The sequence below is a fragment of the Apodemus sylvaticus genome, unplaced genomic scaffold, assembly GCF_947179515.1.
Source record: "Apodemus sylvaticus unplaced genomic scaffold, mApoSyl1.1 scaffold_74, whole genome shotgun sequence".
NCBI lineage: Eukaryota > Metazoa > Chordata > Mammalia > Rodentia > Muridae > Apodemus > Apodemus sylvaticus.
The window spans coordinates 1,123,415-1,136,213 of NW_026263083.1; the positions used below are offsets into that span (position 1 = coordinate 1,123,415).

A 12,799-nucleotide genomic window follows, 5' to 3' on the forward strand; every position below is an offset into this window, starting at 1 on the left:
GTGGAAAGGAAAACATTATAGCATATAGAAAAATGGAGTTTATAAAGGTAAAATGGGAAATCCCATGTTAGGGTGAGGTATTCAATTTTAATTGAGCATACTAATTATGTGAACCAAAGGAGACATTTTTGATGTCTTTTTTTTTTTTTTTTTGGATTTGGTTTTTTTCAAGACAGGGTTTCTCTGTGTAGCCCTGGCTGTCCTGGAACTCACTCTCTGTAGACCAGGCTGGCCTCGAACTCAGAAATCTGCCTGCTTCTGCCTCCCAAGTGCTGGGATTAAAGGCGTGCACCACCACTGCCCGGCCAAAGGGGGCTTTTGATTGCTGAAATTCTATACTCTGATAGCTGGACCTTGGTGGTCAGCCTCAAGAGGAAGTGGCTGGCTTTAGGAATGAATTTTAAGGGTGTTTAGCAAGGCCAAAGGAACTGGTCAGAAAGGCCAGGCCTGACAGAGCCATGCTCGCCCTGAGAGCAGCAGGCCAGAGTCCCTTCATCAGGTAAAAAATAAGGGTGATTAAAAATCTATCACCTTGGAGAGAAACTCCATAAAACACAGGATGTGAACATGAGCTGAAATCAAGAGGATCTTTTAGGACAGGATTTTGACAAGGAAGTGACATGAGAGTGTTCTGCGGGGAAGCTGAAACACTCCTCCCAGTCACAGCTGCTTAAGACAGAAGGTAAATCACTCAACATGGCTCCAGAAAAGCTTGAACCTGACCAGAGGCATTAGTGTCCCCTGGCCCACTGAAGAGTCACAGTAAAGACTATGCAGAGTCCAGCCTCTGCCTTACAACCCACAGGCTTCAGAGACCATGCCATCAGCTAGGAGGCAGACACCAGCATGACTGCCTAGAAGAAACAGAGACCAGCAGGCTGGAAAGGACACTGCAACCTGTAGAGCTGCCTGCAGACTGGGCAATGCGACCCAGGTTCCAAGCTTTGGGATACAAGCTCTCACCCATGCTTGGGTAGGCTTTGAGATGTAGCGGACTTTGAATCATTTCTGCTCCTCTGAGGAACCCCAAGAAGACTCACGGGCTCACCCATGTTGGACTCAGGCAGTACATTCTTGGTTCTGTCATTGGTCCCTAGCTGGGGTGAACAGAGCTAGTTCATGGCTCTCTAGGAATGGTGTCAACTAACACTTTGCCTCTAAAGTGAATCCACGTTTTGAATAGCCTTAGGCACAATTTCTGCTGCTCCCCTATTCTCTTGGATGTTTGGCCTTCCACTGGAGTATGGTCACCTTACCAGTGGCCACACCTTTAAAGAACTTTGACTCTCTCTCAGGAGATATCAGTTGCCCATCTTAGCTGGAGGTGGGATTTCACGCCTCCCCCCTCTGTGTTGGATTGTTGCTTGAGACAGGGTCTCATGTAGTCCAGGCTAGCCTTAAACTCCTTATGTGGTCAGTGATAATCTTGAACTCCTGAGCTGCGTGCTTCTTCCTCCAGAGTGCTGGGATCACAGATGTGTGACACCATGCCTGGTAACATGAACTTATTTTTGTAAATTTATTTTGTGTGTGGTCAGAGGCCTACTTTTGGGAGTCGGTTTTCCCCTTCTACCATGAGAATTCAAGAGATGGAGCTGAGCCTATCCATCTTGGTAGTAAAACCACTTACCCGCTGAGCCATCTCATGAAGCCCACTTAAACATTTTAAAACTTCACTGAAAATGGTATTATTCATGCATATGCATTTCCTCATTACTTTTGCTTTAGTCTGGCAACACGGGATAGATATGCACATGTATACAAACACACACACACACACATTTAAACATGTAGTCTGTAGTTTTAGCTCCACTCAGTATCTGTGCTGATATGTACAGACTAACAATATTGATGACTTGATGATGTGATTTCTTCTACAAAACTGAAAAAAAACCTCACAATACTTTATGTCATTGACGGACTTAGTTAAGTATATATGAATGATGATGTGGGATCATCCTTTTGCCTTATGACAAGGTTAGCAGGCTTATTCTCAACCTCGGTGATTCAGATACAGGCCAGATCAGACCACATTAAAAGTAGATAAGGGGACGAGACGGCTGGTTCAAGGCCAGCGTTCTCCTTCTGTCCTGTGCTTGAAGCTGGAGGATGGTTCCACAGGACTCCCAGGGGTGGCTCTGGGTGGGAACCAGACTTAGAGATGCTGGGTGTATGGCTTGGACCAGGGAGGAGAAAAGTTCACTCAAATACCGTCTGTGCACAAGATGCACCAGGGACTATTTTAAAGGTGTGACTCCTGGAGGCTCCATTAAGCAATGCTGACTCAGAACGTTGGGAGGCTCTCTGCCCTCTCACCGTAGAGATTCTGAGCCGGGTGTCCTGACACCAACTCGTTTAGCGTCCCTCAACACTGGAGGCTTCTTGGCCTTCTGACATTATTGCCCTGGGCTTGAAATCAGTGTCAGCCCTGCAGAGAGCGCTCCTGGATGCGACCACTCAGCGCCGAATAGCCGCCAGAGGACGCCAGAGGCCTCTGCTCCAAGCTAGGGCTTCTCCACCTGTGGACACTGTGGGATCCCAAAACAGCCGGATGCACGAAGTGGCATCAGAAGGTGCACAGGGGAACGAGCCGGGCAGCAGCCTTCCCAGCCCCATCAACTCGGGCGCTGACACTCGAGCAGGCTCCCAACATGCCAGAGATCGGGCTCCCAAGATGCCAGCGATCACGGTGGTCATGGTGGCCGTGGTGCTGTGCTTCCTCTAAGTGCACAGCTGGCACCTGGACCTGATGGCCTGTGGCACAGCCCTCAACAAACCCAATTTCCTAGACAATGACCAGTGGCTGAGCACTGTCTCCTAGTATGAGCATGATAAGTACTGGAACCACTTCCAGGATGATGACTATTTCAGAAACTGGAATCCCACAAGCCCTTTGACCAAGCCCTGGACCCATCCAAGGACTCCTGCCTGAAGGTGAAATGTAGCCCACACAAAGTCTGTGAGACCCAGGACTACCAGACAGCCCTGTGTGTCAGCTGCAAGCACTTGTTGCCCAGGCAAAAGAAGGGGAATGTGGCTTACATGCACTGGGTTGGACCTTCAAATCTGGTCAAGTGCAAGCCTTGCCCCGCTGCACAGTCAGGGATGGTCTGCGGATCTGATGGCCACACGTACACGTCCAAGTGCAAAGTAGAATTCCATGCTTGTTCTACAGGCAAAAGCCTCAGCTCCCTCTGTGAGGGACCCTGTCCATGCTCCTGAGCCTGAGCCACTGAAGCCCATGGCTGAGAAGAGTGTCTCGTCTTTCTGAGGCATTCAGGATAATGGCTTCCTGTTGGCTTGTTCGTAGCTCTGTACACAGGAGGCGATCCAGGCAGCAAGAAAATGCAGCCTAGGCTTGGCCTCTCCTGCCTCCCCTGGGCCTGGGGGAAGGGGATTTTGGTCCTGGCACGAGGAGGTGCAGAGCCTCAGCTCACGCGGAGTATTTGAAGATTATTCATGTGGAGGATTGTGCACAGGATGCGGCACCGGGAACACTGGCACCAGAAACTTCATGCTAAGAGGGTGCTCAGCCACACAGGACAGGCCTGAGGGCATCTGCCACCAGCCCCGGGTTAGTGTCCCTCCATGTCATGGCTGATGGCCCTCAGCTGTCCCTGCATACACCCTTTTCCTGGGTGCACCCTTTCTCCCGACCTGTTTTCTTTCTGCAGAAGTGGTTCTCTCCCGGGATCTAGCTTCTTAGAAGGAGGGACATCCCGGACCTCTCTCCAAGGTTCTCCATGGGGAGCTGACAGCCCCTGAGGCTGGGAGTGGTGCGAGCTGACAGGCTGTACCATGTTCCTCTTGTGTCATGTCTCTGAGCTGTGCTTTCCCCTTCTCCTCTTCCAGCAGAAAAAGCCACAGCTCAGGCACCTGCAGAAATGGCACCACAGCAGCCTGGTGTGCAGCAGATCCGTGCTTGCCACACTCTGGGCCAGAGGAGTTGCTTGTGGCTTCAGTGATCAGGAATCAGCATGGGTTCTGGAGGAGGGAAACTAAAAGCTCAAGCAGTGCCAATCCCAGGCACAGAGGGAAACCACTGGCATGTGTCCATCTGTCCCTCCCACGCCTGCCAAGGCTTTGAAGGCCTGCACCTGGGGCCCTCTGGGCCTCGGGCACATGGTCTTTCTGCTCTCTGACTTTTCAAAGCCCAGGCAGGCTTTGTCAACCTGAGAAGGCAGCTGCTGTTACATACAGCCTTGTCCACGCCAGCCCTGGCCGTGGCACCAGCTCTTTCTAGGTGCCTTTCTCTGCCATTGATCAGCTATCACCAGGCGGGGCTTTTGTGGGCTGATTACTCCCTTAGCCACAGGCTCATACTTCCAGGCTGCCAAGTTCTGCTGCTGCCGGGGTTGGGCCATGGCCCTTTGTTCAAATACATTTTTTTCAGTTTCTGGTTTTTGATGGTCTCCTTCACTGTCCAAGCTTGGCTGTCCTGGAACTATATCTGTAGATCAGACTGGCCTTGAACTCATAGATTCACCACCCTTTGCCTTCAGAGTGCTGAGATGAAAGGTGTGTGCCAGCACGCCTGGCCCTAAGCTTTGCTTTCATTCTGTTTCACCAATTGGAAGTATAGCTGGCTGGGTCTTGCTCTGAGGTCACCACTGCCTTTATTCAGTTTAGCATCAGAGTTTTCTTTAAACCTCTCCCTGACATTCTTTTTCTCCTCAAGCTGCACATTTTATGTTTTTCCTTGCTCAGCTTGCTCCATTTCATCATAGAGTTGCATAATATTGACCACTAACAACCAAGAAGCACAGCCAATGCCAGGTTGTTTTGAAATGTCCTCTGCCAAAGCTGTAATCCATAACTCTTCAATTAGTTTCAGGCAGATTTTTAGGACAAGGGCAGAGAGCAGCGATGTTTTTTGCCAAGATATTGAAAGGACAGTCTCTAGGCCACATACAAATACTCCTCTGAAACTTCTTGATCTAGGACCCCACAGTTCAAAACACCCTCAGCACCACTGTCTTCCATACTTCTACTAGGGCAGCCCATTGAGTCCCACATAAAGTGCCCAATTGCTTTTCTAGTCCAATGTCTCAAAGTGTTCCCTATTTCTACAAACAAAAATACAATCCAGCTTATCACAGCAATACCCCACCAGGTTCTCTCTTAATTGGGGTTTTGTTGCTGTGAAGAGACACCATGATCAGAGCAAATCTTTCAAAGGAAAACATTGAATTGGGGCTGGCTTACAATTCAGAGGGTCAGTCCGTTATCATCCTGGCAGGAAGCATGGTGGACATGTTCTGGAAAGGTAGCTGAGAGTTCTACATCTGGATCTGCAGGCAGCAGGAAGACAGAGTGGCACTTGGCCTGGCTTGAGCATTTGAAATCTCAAAGCCCAGCTCCAGTGACACACTTCCTCCAAAAAGGACACACCCACTCCATCAAGGCCCCTTCTTCCAATAGCACCACTCACTGTGAGCCTAACGGATGGGGGCCATTTCTATTCAAACCACTGCACTTCGGCATATTCTTCTCCTCATTTTAAAAATCCTTATGTCCCTCCATGTTCCTTGGTGTCAGAGACCTAAAGTGTGCTAGCTTGAGTATGGGTGTCGGACACAGCCTCCTTCTGGAAGCCCGTTTCCCTGTGCAATACGGAGCACTGCACATAAATGGTCACAGCCAACAAATTTACCTGCTGAGCATTTGTTGGAGTTTGCCTGTGTGCTTACTTGGGACTGGCCACCATGCTCAGAGAGATGAATAGAGAGAAAATGAACTCTCTGTGCCCTGTGGCACTTATAAGGACAGCCATGGGTATTCTCTAAGGTTCCCATGAAGCAAAAGGATGAAGGATTGTCACGTGAGAGAAAGCCTCAAGGCTGGATCATTACTGACGCTCAGGCTACACAACCCTCTCACTAAGGGTGGGGTCTCCACACCAGGAGCCCCAGCCATGCCTTTCCCTCAGCTTCTTGGACTCTACACATATTTTCAACATCAGATGTGACGCTCCTTCCTACCAGAAGCCCTCCATCCTAGACAAGATCAAAGTCAACCATCCTTCTCCCTCTAGGTGTGTCTTAGGGTTTTACTGCTGTGAGCAAACGCCATGACCAAGACAACTCTTAAAAGGACAACATTTAATTGGGGCTGGATTACAGGTTCAGAGGTTCAGTTCAATATCATCAAGGCAGGAACATGGTAGCACCAGGCAGGAGGAGCTGAGAGTTCCATATCTTCATCTGAAGGCTGCTAGCAGAATTCTGGCTTCCAGGGAGCTAGGATGAGGGTCTTAAAGCCCACACCCACAGTGACACACCTACACCAACAAGACCACACCTATTCCAACAAGGCCACAACTTCGAATAGTGCCACACCCTGGGCCGAGCATATACAACCCAGCACTAGATGCCTTGTACTCATTTATTTATTATTTATTTATTTATTTATTTATTTATTTATTTATTCATTTATTCGTTCATTACATTTTGTTGAAAATAGACTCTTCTCCCATACAATATATTGTGATTAGTTTCCATTTCCTGCCTCCTACTCCTCCCAGTTCCTTACCATTAACCACCTACCCAACCCCAATCAGGATCACTTCCCTTTCTGTCTCTCATTAGAAAATAACAGTGTCCTAAGAGATAACTACCAAACATAATGGAATAAAATATAGTAAGATAAAACAAAACCCATTGCATTGAAGTTGGACAAGACAAGCCAACAAAAAGAAAAGATCTTAGAAGGCCCAAGAATCAGAGACTCACTCATTCTCACACCCAGGACTGCTCTGAAAATGCTCAGCTGGAAGCCATAACGCATACACAGAAGACCCGGTGCAGAACGGTGCAGGTCCAGTGTGCGCTGCTCAGTCCAAGTGAGTTCATGAGACATTTGCTCATCTGATTTAGAAGCCTTGTTTTCGTGGTGTCCTCCATTTCCTCGGACTCTTATACTCTTCGTAGGTTCCCTGTGCTCTGACTTGGGGCCTGAGAGAGATGACTCTGGGGTTTGAAAATCACCCATCAGGGCTGAGTATTTCAAGGTCTCCGCTCAGCGTCTGGCTGTGTGCCTCTGGGTTTACTCCCAGTGGCTGTAGGAGGGAGCTTCCCTGACGGTTGCCTAGCTTCCATTCTTACGTGTTTATTACCTCACAGCTGTGGATCCAGTTTTATAATTGAAATAAAGTTATCTTAAGTGTTTTGCTTTTGAGGGACCATTGACACGAATTTTTATGTTTACATTACTACATAAAAAATGTAGATAAAGGCAGGTTCATAGGGCGGCCGCTCTCAGGTGGGTTCTGGAATCTCACATCCAGGGTAAAGCAGGGTAAAGGAGCTGGTACTGTGTCCATACATGGTCAGAACCTCAGCCCCATGGATGGAACTCTTAGGGTTCCCAGAAAGGTGGAGACAAGGACCAGTGACAGGTTGGCATGGAGTTTTCTCTGAGCATGAGGGTTTGGGGAAGGAGGGGAAGATGGATTTTCCCAGCTTGTACAGGGGTGAACAGGGGTTCTAGCCAAACAAGGTTTACTTTTGGAATTTACGGAGAAGGGAATAAGATAGAGTGTAATTAAAAAGGGTATTTGCCCCAATTTGTAGGGCTAAGTATAGGTCAAAGGAGTGAATGATTCCTATAAACACATGCTTTTTACAGGTCCTTGATCTAGGGATGCCCAAATAAATAAAGACCAAACCCAGCATGGGGAGTGGAGTCAGGCATGAAGCTGCACCCCAGCTGAGGAACTGTAACTGTTAGCTGCTGGATGAAAGGCTTTGCTTTAAGTGCAGTCCTTGGCCACACTCCAGTACAAGACCACATATCCAAGAATGCTTGGATAACACATATGGGCACTGATGGGAGAGTGAGGGATGACACAAAGTTGTGTGGAAAGAGAAGGATGGATGGATCTAGAAAGAGTTAAGAGTTAAGAAAAGAATATGATCAAAACATATCATATGAAATTCTCATAGATCTAATAAAATTATAAGAATGTGCTTTAAAACTTCCTTCATCCATAAGATCAGTGGAGCAGCTGGGAAGAAAGTCTTCCTGCCGTCATTAGCACCAGGGATCCAGAAGACTCCACAGCCTTCTGTGCACAGCCTGCCAGGAGAGAGTGATCTCCCAGCAGTGCCTTCACTTCTGAGCTCAGAGGTGAGGTCTCCACTTTTTCTCTGGAGGGGACCAGCTAGGAGCACACAGGGCATAAAATCAGTGGAGCAGCTGGGACAGAAGTCTTCCTGCCTCCATTGGCACCAGGGAGCCAGGAAACTGCACAGCCTTTTGAAGAGAGAGAGAGAGAGAGAGAGAGAGAGAGAGAGAGAGAGAGAGAGAGAGAGAGAAGAGGAGAGGAGAGGGAGAGGGAGAGGGAGAGAGAGGGAGAGAGAGAGAGAGCTCAGAGGAGTAAGGACACAGGCTTACAGGCCCAGAGGAGAAATAAACTCCAGTCAGAGAAAACAATACCAACTAGCACCAGATGGTGAAAGGCAAGCACAAGAACACTACCAATGGAAACCAAGGCCACATGGTAACATCAGGACCCAGTTCTCCCACCACAGCAAGTCCCAGGTACCCCAACACCCTGGAAAAACAAGAGATGGATTTAAAATCATATCTCTATTATAAATAAGGCAGCTATGAACATAGTGGAGCATGTGTCCTCATTACATATAGGAGCATCTTCTGGGTAATATGCCCAGGAGTGTGCAAACTGATTTCCAGAGTGGTTTTACCAGCTTGCAATCCAACCAACAATGGAGAAGTGTTCCTTTTTCCCCAAATCCTCTCCAGCAACTACTGTCCCCTGAGTTTTTTATCTTAGCCATTCTGACTGGTGTAAGGTGGAATCTCAGTTTTGCTTTGATTTGCATTTTCCTGATAACTAAGGATGCTGAACATTTCTTTAGGTGCTTTAGAGCCATTTGCGTTTTCTCCGTTGAGAATTCCTTGTTTTGCTCTGTACCCCAATATTTAATAGGGCTATTTGACTCTCCGGAGACTAACTTCTTGAGTTCTTTGTATATATTGGATATTAGCCCTCTATCAGATGTAGGGTTCGTAAAGATCTTTTCCCAAATTGTTGGTTTCTGTTTTGTCCTATTGACTGTGTCCTTTGCTTTATAGAAGCTTTGCAGTTTTATGAGGTCCCATTGTTCAATTCTTGTTCTTAGAACGTAAACCCTTGGTGTTCTGTTAAGGAACTTTCCCCCTGTGCCCACGTGTTCAAGATTCATCTCCACTTTCTCCTCTATAAGCTTCAGTATGTCTGGTTTTATGTGTAGATCCTTGATCCACTTGGACTTGAGCTTTATACAAGGAGATAAGAATGGGTTGATTTGCATTTTTCTGCATGCAGGTCTCCAATTGATCCAGCACCATTTGTTAAAAATGCTATCTTTTTTCCACTGGATGTTTTTAGCTCCTTTGTCAAATATCAAGTTACCGTATCTGTGTGGGTTCACTTCTGGGTCTTCAATTCTATCCCATTGATCTTCCTGCCTGTCTGCATGGAAAGAAGCCAGATGTCCCTCAACAGAGGAATTGATACCGAAACTATGGTATATATACACAATGGAGTACTATTCAGTTATTAAAACAAATGAATGCATGAAATTCTTGGGCAAATGGATGGACCTAGAAATTGTCATCCTGAGCAAGACAACCCAATCATAAAAGAACACAAATGATATGCACTCACTAATAAGCGGATGTTAGCCCAAAATCTCAAAATAAACAAGTTATAATTCACCAAGCTCAAGAAGAAGGAGGACTTAAGTGAGGGTGTATTGGTTCCCCTAAGAAAGGAAACAAAATTGTCACAGGAGCAATAAGGCAGACAATGTGTGGAACACAGACTGAAGTAAAAGCCACCCAGAGACTGCACTACCTGGGGATTCATCCTATAAACAGTCAACAAACCTTGACACTACTATAGATGACAAGAAGTATATACCAAAAGGAGCATGCCATGGTTGTCTCGTAGGTGCCCTGCCAGAGCCTTAAAAATACAGAGGCAGATGCTAGCAACCAACTATTAGACTTGGCATGGGGTCCCAAATGGAGGAGCTGGAGGATGGTCCAAAGGAGCTGAAGCCCCATGGAAAGAACAACAATTTCAGCCAAATGCAGGCTCCAAGACTCCCAGGGACTGAAACATCAACCAAGGGGCATATATGGTTCTAGTCAAAAAATGTGGCATAGGAATGCCTTTTCGGGCATCAGTGGGAGGAATGGTCCTTGGTCAGGTAAAGGCTCAACAGAGGCCCGAACAAAGGGAAATGGAGGGAGGGGAAGGAGTATGTTGGGTGGAGAGGCATATAGGTAGAGGCAGGGGGAAGGATGAAGGGGAGAGGTTGGGGGGTCTTAAGGGAGGGGGGATACCAGAAATGGTTTTACCATTGGCAATGTAAATGAACAGAATACAAGAGATAGAAGAAAGAACCTCAGATGCTCAAGATACCATAGAAAACATTGACTCAATAGTCAAAGAAAATGCAAAATGCGTAAAGCTGGTAACCCAAAACATCCAGGAACTCCAGGACACAATGAGAAGACCAACCCTAAGGATTATAGGTATAGACAAGAGTGAGGATTTACACTTAAAGGCCCAGTAAATATCTTCACCAAAATTGTAGAAGAAAACTTCTCACTAGAGAAAGAGATGCCCGTGAACATACAAGCAGCCTTCAGAACTCCAAACAGACTGGACCAGAAGAGAAAGTCCTCCCAGCACATAATAATCAAAAAACACCAAATTCACCAAACAAAGAAAAATATTAAAAGCAGTAAGGGAAAAAGGGCAAGTTACATATAAAGGCAGACCTATCAGCATCACACCAGACATCTCACCAGAGATGATGAAAGCTAAAAGATCCTGGGCAGACCTCATACAAACCCTTAGAGAACACAAATGCAACCCAGGCTGCTATACCCAGCAAAACTCTCAATCATCATAGATGGAGAAACCAGATAACATGATAAAACCAAATTTATACATTATCTTTCTACAAATCTAGCCCTACAAAGGGTAATTGATGGAAAATGCCTACACAAGGAGGAAACCACACCCTAGAAAAAGCAAGAAAGTAATCTGCTACGAACAAACCTAAAAGAAGATACCCACACAAATATAAAAATAACATCAAAAATAACAGGAAGCAGCAATCATTATTCCTTAATATCTCTTAACAACAATGGACTCAACTCCCCAATAAAAAGACATAGACTAATGAAATAGTTCTCATGTAATCTTCAATTTAATCAGAAAATGTTTGTAATTCCCCTTTTAATTAATTTAGTAATTTTTATGACTATAATTTTATCTGCACTATTTTTCATGATAATCTTCAATTTTAATATTGCTATATACTTCCTCTATTTTATCAGAAATGTTTTCAATGTAAATCTGATTTTGTCACAAATGTTTCTAATTTTACCTTTAGTTAATTTAGAAAAAAGTTTTATATCTACCATTTTATATGTAAAATTATCCAATTTTAACATGTTTGTCTATATATTTTTTGCATATTGCCAAAAATATTTTCCATGTTAATCTTCAATTTTATCTGAAAATGTTTACAATTTCACCTTCAATCAACTTAGAATTATCTTTATACCTATCATTTTATCTGTATAATTTCCATAATAATCTTTAATTTTTACATTTTTCTATATATTTCTTCAATTTTATCAGAGATATTTTCGATGTAAATGTTCAAGTTTATCAGAAAATGTTCATAACTCCACTTTCAATCAACTTAGGAATACTTTTGTCTATCATTATAACTATATAAAATTTTCCATGCTAATCTTCAATCCTAATATGTTAAAATTTTTAACATCTAAATTTTGTATACAGTTTTATCAGAAATATTTTCCATGTAAATCTTCAATTCTATTATGATTCAATTTCATATTTCAATTAATTTAGCAGTTTTACATGTCTACCACTTTACTCTTTAATTTTCCATGAAAATTGTCAATTTTAACGTGTTTATCTGAAATAGTTTCCTTGTAAATCTTTAATTTCATCATAAAGCGTTTTTACTTTCCTTTTGAATAAATAATAATAATAAAAAAAAAACAGAAAAAAAAATTCCTTCATCCAGAAATAAGAAGAGAAAAAGTCCTAATTAGATTGCTAATAGGAATAAGAATCAAGTCAGATTAGCCTTTCTAATTAAAAATAGATGAGAAGTTAGAGTTGGCCCAGCAGTTAAACTCAAGCACTGCTCTGGCAGGCCACAAGTTCAAATCACAATACTGGTGACAGACAGCTCATAACTGCCTATAATTCCAGTTGCAAGGGATCTGATCTCTCTCTCTCTCTCTCTCTCTCTCTCTCTCTCTCTCTCTCTCTCTCTCTCTCTCTCTCTCTCTCTCTCTTTCTTCTGGCATCCTTTTCTATTTTCTTAAGAATACAGAGGCCAGCCATTGAACTGAGCACAGGGTCCCCAATGGAAGAGATAGAGAAAGGACCCAAGGAGCTCAAGAGGTTTGCAGCACCACAGGAGGAACAACAGCATGAGTCACCCAGTACTCCCAGAGCTTCCAGGGACAAAACCATCAACCAAAGCATATACATGGAATTACCCATGGCTCCAGAACGCATTGGCAGCAGAGGAAGGTCTTGTTTGACACCAAAGGGAGGAGAGGCCCTTGGTCCTGGAAAGACTTGATGCAGTAGTGTAGAGAAATACCAGGACAGGGAAGCAGGGAGGGGTTGACTGGGGAAGGGGAGATGGCTTATGGGATTTTTGGGGGATGGGGGAACCAGGAAAGGGAGCAATATTTGAGATGTAAATAAAGAATGTACCTAATTAAAAAA

The 12,799-nt window shown here is 44.8% G+C and overlaps 1 pseudogene; it reads left to right on the top strand.

The window, feature by feature from the left end:
• The first annotated feature begins 2,674 nt into the window (after positions 1–2,674).
• LOC127676103 (testican-1-like) lies at positions 2,675–3,271 on the top strand (annotated as a pseudogene).
• Positions 3,272–12,799: the final 9,528 nt, after the last annotated feature.